The sequence below is a fragment of the Bos indicus x Bos taurus genome, chromosome 9, assembly GCF_003369695.1.
Source record: "Bos indicus x Bos taurus breed Angus x Brahman F1 hybrid chromosome 9, Bos_hybrid_MaternalHap_v2.0, whole genome shotgun sequence".
NCBI classification, from domain to species: Eukaryota; Metazoa; Chordata; class Mammalia; order Artiodactyla; family Bovidae; genus Bos; species Bos indicus x Bos taurus.
The window spans coordinates 103,193,931-103,202,472 of record NC_040084.1 but is presented as its reverse complement, the minus strand read 5'-3'; the positions used below and the strand labels follow the sequence as shown (position 1 = coordinate 103,202,472).

Here is an 8,542-nt window from a genome sequence, read left to right as displayed (position 1 = left end):
GGTCAGGAAGATGTCCTGGTGAAGGGAATGGCGGCCCACTCCAGAACTCTTGCCTGGGAAATCCCATGGACAGAGGGGCCTGGCGGGCTGTAGTCCATGGAGTCGCAAAGCATCGGACACTGAGCAACTAACCCACTCAGTTAAGACTAAAGTCCACACAAGAGTTTCTCATTGACTGTCACTTATTTTGAGTTACAAAAGGCAGACATCTTTTGAGCCCATGCATTTCAATGGAGGTTTCTAGAATGCTGTGTTTTGTGGGAGCTCAGAGAGGGCTGAGCTAGGGTGTTGTCTGGTCTAGTTCTGAAGGCAATCAGCAGGAAATGCTAACTTCTCTGCCTCTTCTTTAAATCAGGAAAACAGCAACCATGACATTTCTCCTCTTTCTCATCTCAATAAATCCCTGTTAAAATAAATACAGCAAGTTCCCACCTCCACGAAACTCCGAAAACCCTCGGGAGTGATGGGTAAGTTGGGTCCCTACCAGAGATAGAGAACTGAGTTGTCCACCAAGATCAGAAAAGGCTGGACCCAGCGCCTTCTGGGCCAGGTGGCAGGACCCAGATGTGCGTGGCACTCGGGGAGGAGCGGTCCCCAAGGGAAGCGCTGAGAGCAGGGCCTCCCCTGGGAAGCGGGGTGTGGCCGAGAGGCCCCTCCCACACTGCAGCCTTGGTCACTGGTCACCGGTCAGAGCCGCCGACCCAGCCTCCCAGGGGCAGCTCCTCGGGCCTCAGACCCAGGCGCTCGTCTCCAGAGCGGCCTGTGCTGTGGCTCCTGTCTGACGAGCAGTGTCTCTGGGTCCCTGCCTCCTCATACAGGTTCTGACCTCTGTCTCGTTCTGACCAAGGTGGTGGGTGCGATGGCCTTGCGGGTCTTTGCAGAAGAGGAATTCTGCTTAATGTGTCTTCTATGTTTATAACCTTTTAAGATGATTGTAAAATTGTCTTGTCAGATCTAACCAATTCCAGAAGTGATTTCAAAATATCCTACAGTATTTTGTTTCGAGTTTATCTCAGATCGGCTGGTGACGAAAGCAGCCACGGCCGTCTGAACGTCCCAGGAAGCGGCTCATTTCCTGCTGAGCTTCTGGTCATCTAGCTTGCTTTCCCGTGACTGTCTTAACCACCCTCTCTTCTCTCTGCCTTTTCAGCACATCTTTCTGATGATCGTCGGCTTTGTCACAAGGAGAGACAACATCACAGAAGCTGCGCTCATCAAGGACGGCCCAGGCAGAGATTCTCAAGGACGACATGCCTAAACGTACGTGAAGTGTGCTTTTGAACACCTGGAGAGGTGAGGCTGGAGGAGACAACTCTGTGTTTCTCACTGGCCTCCGGGTCCCGCCCCGCAGGATGCCCCACAGACTCGGAGCGGACTGCGCAGTGACCACAGGTGACCTCGAACTCTCAGTGTGGTTTGCAATTACAGCTCTCAGGAGTGGATGGGCACTGGGGGCTCAGAGCCTGGTGATCCTCCCTGAAAGCAAGGGGTGATTCAGCTGCTCCTCCCGCCCACCCCACACAACAGCAAGGCACGCAGCATCCCACACACACTCCCGGGGAGGAGGAGGACAAGCAAGCCCTATGTTGCTGGAGACAGAGACAGAGGAGGAGAGAGAACGCGCGAATTAACCCCAGGAGCTAGACTTAGCGTGGCTTTTGTAAACTGACAGGCAGCTTGTGCGGCTCAGGAGCCCCTTCTGGCCAAGCCCCACTGCCTGCTGTTCTGAAGACCTGCCCTGCACACCCCCGACTCGCCCCAGCTGGATGGGAGTGAGGACGTGCTGACCGGTGTCCCCGCCTCAGTCCCTTCCAGGTGGAGCCAGGCTCGTCCTGGCTCAGCAGGTGAGTCCCCCTGCCGCTCCTTAGGGGCGGCCCTGACCGCCCACCAACCCTCCCCACAGCTGTCTGCAGACCCCCTCCGCACCCCTTCTATTTAGTCCAAGCCCCAGGCCCGGGTTGGCCTCTGGGAGCCTCTGAGCGCACGCAGGACAGGCTAACCCCTGGACCCCATCTCCAGGGCCCTGCAGGACTGCACGGGAAATGACAAAACTCGCCCTCTCGGCACAGCCTGAAACTCTTCTCCAAGTGATTCTGCCGTAGAGACCACTCCGACCCCAGGCCTTCACCCCTCCCAGCGCCGAGGGGGGACGTCCGTCAGGAACAAGCCTCGTGCCCTTCACAAGGTCACCCAGACCACTGAGGCGGGGTCTGCCTCCATGAACCAGGAGGGGCCGTCAGCTCAAGGTGAGACCAAGCGCCGGCATCTCTGACTCCCATTTTCTAACAAGCTCAACGAGTCTACTTGCAGGGATGGTTCTGTTGAGATGACAAACACTTGCAGGGGTGTTTAAAGAAGAAGAGATAGAAACTCGGCCCCCGCGTGCGGTTCCCCCACTTCTCGCTTTGGAGCTGCTCCCTCGGGCCGGGCCCTCCCCTCCCAGGGCCCCAGGTGAGCCGGACCCCACTGCCCAGTCATCACCCACAGTTGGCCTTGATTGACTCTACACAGAAGAAGAAATATTAAAGGAGTGGGGGGAAAGGGCCGCTGAAATGGGTGTGTTTGCTTTTTTCCACTTAAATCATATTGGGTTGAGGAGGAGCAATTATGGAAAACAGCGGGGAAGCGAGCTTTTCTTGTAACCGTTCCCATGGCTCTCCGAATCCCCCCCAGAGGAACTGGCGGTCCCCACAGAGGCACAGAAGCTGCTAAAATCCCGGGTGGTCTGGGTCCAGCTTCGTGGCCCCCAGCGTTCTGAGAGTGACTGCATGTGTGGCTGTTACCAGCACAATTTGGGGTTTGTGTAGTGTGGTTTAATTCACAAAAGAAAATTCCTTTAATCAGGCAACAGGAATGCTGTCCTGCTCGGAGCGCACCGGGGCCCTCTCTGATGAGCCTGGTCGTGTCTGAGGGTGTGTTAGGACCCCTTTCCAGGCCTGCCGTAGACTGGAGACGCTGCTGTGGCCACGATCCCCTCGTGCCTTCATGGCAGACCAGTCACCTGGGGACTCGCTTCCAGCATCTGCGCCTGTGCGGGGCCCCCACCTGTGCCTGTGGGGGACCCCACAGGACCCCCGACGAGGGTCTCCTTCACGTGGGATCTCAGTTGGCACCTCGGCTCCCCCCACAAGGTGCTAGGAGGCGAGGGGGGTCTGCCTGGGGTCAGCGAGGTGTGGGGTGCTCGACCTGCCCCTCCGGGGTGCCCGTGGGTGCAGGCCCCTGGCCACAGGGCAGCGGTCACTGTCAGCTGCCCCTGGGGGACTGTACCAGGCTGCTGGTGCCTGTCAGAAATACGCTCGATGGACGAAGATGGCCCTGGTGCCTGGGCCGTGATGGCGGCTCACCAGCAGCCTGACTGCCTCCAAAAGGGGATGCCTGCTCTGTGCTTGCTACAGGCGTGCTGCCCCCGCCGGGGCTCTCAGAGGATGACCTGTGCCCTCTGGAGGGAAGGCTGCCCGGACGGTCCTGCAAAGTAAACGCACCATTCCAGGCAATTCTCTGTCGTTTCCACACAGAAAACGATTTCTCCAAAACCTTTGATTGGTAGGACAAAGGTGATGACCTCCTTTTCTGGTAGGAAAAGGATAGTGATGATAATACAGTAAATAGAAGAAAGGAGGAAAAGTGTCTTCAGGGCTGGAGTTCACGGGGCATTTGAAAGCAGCGATGGACGCCAGTGGGAAGCGGGTGGGAGGATCCTTCTGGAAACGTCCGCTCTCCCCAGTCCCATTTGTCTGAGGGCTCGAAGGCGTGAGGACAGCTGACTGCCGCCCCACTGGTCCAGGAGGAGTTGCCTGGTTGTCAAGACTACATCCATGTTAATTAATCTCTCAAAGACGGGTTTAGGAGAAGAGATTAGAAGCCTGCACTATTTTGTTTAAGAAGCGGAATTTTTAATAGAAAAAAGCCCAGCATTTTAGACCCGCTCTTGTTTTGGATCTACCTTAGGAACCAAGCTTAGCGGCAGGAGGCAGGGCAGGGTGCGGGGAGACGCACTCGGGCCGGGCTCTGGGACCCCAGCCCCGGACACGCACCTGCCCTCCAGGGGTTGCTTCCACAATGCTCTCAACGGACGCACCCGTTGGAACATTTTGACCCCAAATGAGTGTCCAGTGCAGGAGGACGTGGTCCTTTGGTTCCCTCCCTGTGTCCCCAGGCTTTGTCCATCTCTGCGGAGCGTCCACTCCCAAGAGCCTGACCCTGTGGGACGTCTCTGCTGTCCTCTGGGACCCAAGAAGGGGGCTGGGGATTGGGAGGTGTTTCAGCTTCTCCATCAGTCGGGGACCCTCGGAAGCAATTATGCGCCCAGCAGGTTCAGGGAAGGGGAGCTGTGAAAAGTGTGCTGGTGGCCGGCAAGGCTGGCGTGGGCCCCCGGGGGAGCGGGCGCCACCTCAAGTTGCAGAAGGACCCCGCTGGGCAGCAGTGGGTGATGCCTGTGGACCCTATCCTGGGACTGACCAACTCTCTGACCAACTCTGAAAGGGACACAGCCCGGGAGTCCCCGCTGCATGCTGTGTGTGCCAGGGCAGGTTCCTCCCCTGAGCCTCGGCGTGTGCACTCCAGCGGGACACACCCCGGGGACCCTCCCATGCCCGTTCCCCCGTGTGACCCCGAGGGCTGGCCTCAAGCTTCCTTGCATCAAAGAGGCCTGAGGACTACGCTCAAAACATGATCCAAGGTATTTCCCCTGAAGCCTCTGAGTGACGCCTGTATCCAGAGGAGGACAGGCCTCCCAGCACACCTGCCACCCAAGAGCCCCACAGGAAGGGGTGCCAGGCCAGCAGCTGGAGGAAAGGCCTGGGTCCACAGCATTGTGCTAAGAGCCGGGAGAAGATGCCCACTCCCCCCAGGGACTGGGGTCCCGGAAGTGACAGGGCTTGCAGCCCAAGCGTCTGGGGTGGGAACCAGGGACCATGAACCAGGCCATGTGTTCTCCCTGGAGGTCAGAGGCTGGGGGCCCGGCCAGTCGCTTCTTCCCTCACCTCCTGCAGTTCCGGGCAGTGTCAGTGACTCTGGGGCCCCCGTGGACGCCTGAGCCCGTCTCCGCCTCCATCTTCACGTGGCTTCTCCGTCCCTGCATCCACACCTCTGTTTACAAGGATAGAGGTCGCCGTGGGTTGTGTGCTTAACTGCTTAGTCGTGCCCGCTCGTTTCCACCCCGTGGACCACAGTCCACCAGGTTCCTTGTCCATGGGCTTCTCCAGGAAGAATACTGGAGTGGCTTGGCATTTCCTGCTCTAGGCGGTCTTCCCAACCCAAGGGTCGAGCCCGCATCTTCTGCATTGGCAGCAGCTTCTTTACCACGGAGCCACCTGGGAAGCCCTGTTTTGGGTATTGGCCACCCTGACAACCTCACCCTAACTTGACTCCCTCTGCAAAGGCCCCATTTCCAAATAAGGCCGTGTTTCTGGGCTCTGAGGTTCCCACCGCACATGCCTTTCTGGGAGACCTAGCTGGATCCCAACACGTGTGCAATGGCCCTGCCCTCCAGCCACAGTCTCAGCAAGCCTCCCGAGTCCTGCACACGCCTCTCCCGGAGCGGTCTGAACTTCCATTAAAAACAAGGAAAAATATCACAGCAGGAAGCACGTTTGTTTTGTAATGTTTCACCTCTCATAGAGGACAAAATTATGCAAAGGAGCTGAAATGTTCACCTTATCAGCAATTTGTGTGAGATATCGAGTTCAAACTTTTGGGCAAGAACGTCTGACTTGTGGCCTTTGACCCCATAACACTTTCAGGATTTGAGAAAATGACCACCCGTTTTGGGGAGTTGCACACAGAGCTTGCCACAGCATTCCCTGTCATATTAAAAGATGGAAACTTTCAAGTTCAACAGAGGAGCAGGCCTCCCTATTACAGGGTGATCACAGATGGGGCTGCACTGCTCATACACAGCACTGAGTGAAAAGCGAACAGTCTTAACGTGAATAACCTCCCGTGTATAAACACACACACGTAAAACCTGAGAGAGAACGACCGAGATGCTAACCCAAGTACTCTCTGGGTGGCACAAACATAAGTCATTTAAATTTCTTCCATACACCCTCCTGTATTTTCTTAATTCTCTACAGTAAATAGAAATTATATTTATATAGAACAAAAAGGCAGGAAGCATTATTTCAAAATAAATACAGGTTATTTTCTGACAGCCACAAAAGATGGGGAACCAATCAGAACAGCTTTGCCTTTGATGGCTCTTCAGGACACGCACATTCTAGGACCGCCTGGGAACGAAAGGGCCCGGATCCCACGCGGTGGAAGCCAAGTTGGGAAAAATCAGCGGAAAAGGGGCTCTGGAGCCATCTCGAAGCGCTTTTCTGTTGCGTTTAAGTGTCGCCTGAGGGCCGTGCGCCTTGGGGCTGAGTGGCAGCGCTGGTCGGGGAGCCCTCCCGGACCTTCAGGACCCTCGTCTCAGAGCTGGCCTGCAGGTGTCCCAGTCCCTGCGTGCACGGAAGGCAGAGCGCACGGGGACGCCTGGAGCAGCCAGGGCTCCCGGAGGGGCGCACTCAGCAGTGGGGCTGGCGTCCACTCTCCGTCCAGCCAGCCCTCCCCTCCCTCAGCACTGCCCCGGCTCCAGGACGGTGCTCCAGCTTCAGTGAGCAGCTGGAACGTCCCCATGGGCTTGGAGCCCGAGTCTGTCTCGGGGCGTCCGGGGCGCCTCAGTCCACAGGGACCCGCTGACCTCTCCAGTGTCGATGTCCAAGGGGTTTTGTCATTTCCCTCTGAAGGGCTTCCATCCTCTCAACGCAGAATGCTGAGACTGGAGCTGGCTGGGAGAGCCGGAGGGAACGCCAGAGGGCTGGCTTTGGTCAGTGGGTCAGTGTCTGCAAAATGGTGAGACCCTCACTTCCCCCACCCCCATTACTCCATAAAAAGAAAATGCTCAGACTCTGATCCCTGTCATGCAGCCACTCATCACTGAAAAAGGATTTTAGGTACAAGTAGACAACTGAACTATCTTGAAAATGTGGGCAAATAAATCTTGGTTGTTTTGAATTCCAGGCTGGTTCTTCAACTTCCTGGAGAAAGGTGGTTTTCTGAGATTCAGGGGTTGAGAGCTGTGTATCTAGGGGCCAAGAGAACACTGTCTCTGGTCCTTTTCTATCAAAATGTATTTTCATTCACACTTTTTTTTAATTGTCCCATTATAATTTAGAAGTATTCTCAAACACCCCTAAATCAATACAGTTAAAAAAAATCAAAACTTCAAAGTGAAAACCAGGGTTCTCAGTTTTAAAAATAGAATTTTATGTGCCTCCTTCATGTTTCACATCTGATTTAAAATAACTGTGTCACACAAGGGAGTTACAGGCTCTGAAACCTCGGCTCCCCAGGTTCAGCTCTCGGGTACAGCTCTCTGTGAGTCTGTGGCGGCTGGCATGGGGCACACCGTCCAATGCTCCTCCGGGGGGCCCGCCACGCACAGTGTGGGAAAGAGAATAAACTCGTCTGAAGCTCTCTCCTTGTCATCTCCATCATCAACATCATTAACAAGCGCAAACCACTTACCGCCTGAGCCTCACACTTTCTGTGTAAACGCAGAAGCTTAGAAAGGTGAATTAGGGCGGTGACATTCTGCAGTCACCAAGACCTGGCCTGTCCCTCCGTCCCTAGAACTGAACCACACCACCACGGCCATCCTGCAGAACGTCACCCACACGTGGCCAGGAAGCCTCACTTTCCTTCCTGCCCAGTGGTGAGCACAGGACCAAGCCAAGGAGGCTCACCGCTGCTTGCAGAGGTGATTTTGTGTAGTCAGGCGCTCACTGGGCACGGTCCTAGCACGGCTTGAACTGTAAGCGATGGTTGAAAACTGCTCCTCCAAATCCTGGGGCCTCTGCGGGCCGGGGGTGCTCGGGGTGGGGGGCAGAGAGCATGTGGGGGCATCCAGCCCCACCCCCTCTCAACAGTGCCTCCCCTGGGCTTTCCCCTTGGATTTAGCTTGGAGAGAGGATATCGTGGCTAAGATGTTTGAGAAACACTGGGACTGATGGTTTTCAGAGTTGTTTTTTTATTCTGGGATTTGATCTTCATGTAGTTGGCTTCTAAGATGTCCAGCAGCACGAGTTTAACATTCTGCCAACCACAAATATCTGCTCTGTCCTTTACTCTGCTACGTGGCCGTGAAGAGTCGGCGGTGGATGTCGCTCTGATCTAGGTGACACGGCAGGAGGGCTCGGGGGCGGAATGGACACGCTTGGCAGCCGAACTCACAGGGTCCGCGGAGGACGGTGACTGAGGTCTCAGTTGTCTGGAGTAGCCTCGAGGGAAGAAGAGAATGTTTCCCTCTAGGAAACTGTGCAGACAGAAAATGCAAAGCCTGGGATGGTCTTGGAAATGAAAAGCTGTAGTTCATGATGCAATGAGCAAAGCAGGAAGAGACTAGAAGCCGGTAGGAAACCGCGCCTCCGGCCACGAGGCTTTTCTGCTCGCCAGGGATGACGGGCCTCGGCGGGACGGCTTTCCTCCGGCCTCTGCAGCCCGGCCGGCACCCGGAGACTCTCCTCTTCCTGCTTCAGAGGCAGGCTGGTCCCTGAGG

The 8,542-nt window shown here is 56.1% G+C and overlaps 1 long non-coding RNA gene across 6 annotated transcripts; it reads left to right on the top strand.

Moving 5' to 3' along the window:
* Positions 1 to 705: 705 nt before the first annotated feature.
* LOC113898693 lies at positions 706 to 5,238 on the top strand. Of its 6 annotated transcripts, XR_003512729.1 has the most exons (4): positions 1,033 to 1,260; positions 1,352 to 1,392; positions 1,673 to 1,844; positions 2,020 to 2,553. It is a non-coding gene; the product is annotated as an uncharacterized LOC113898693 (long non-coding RNA). The 6 variants fall into 6 exon arrangements; XR_003512726.1 differs by adding an exon at positions 706 to 818 and having other exon boundaries at positions 1,151 to 1,844; XR_003512727.1 differs by having other exon boundaries at positions 1,031 to 1,260; positions 1,352 to 1,844.
* The last annotated feature ends 3,304 nt before the right edge of the window (positions 5,239 to 8,542 follow it).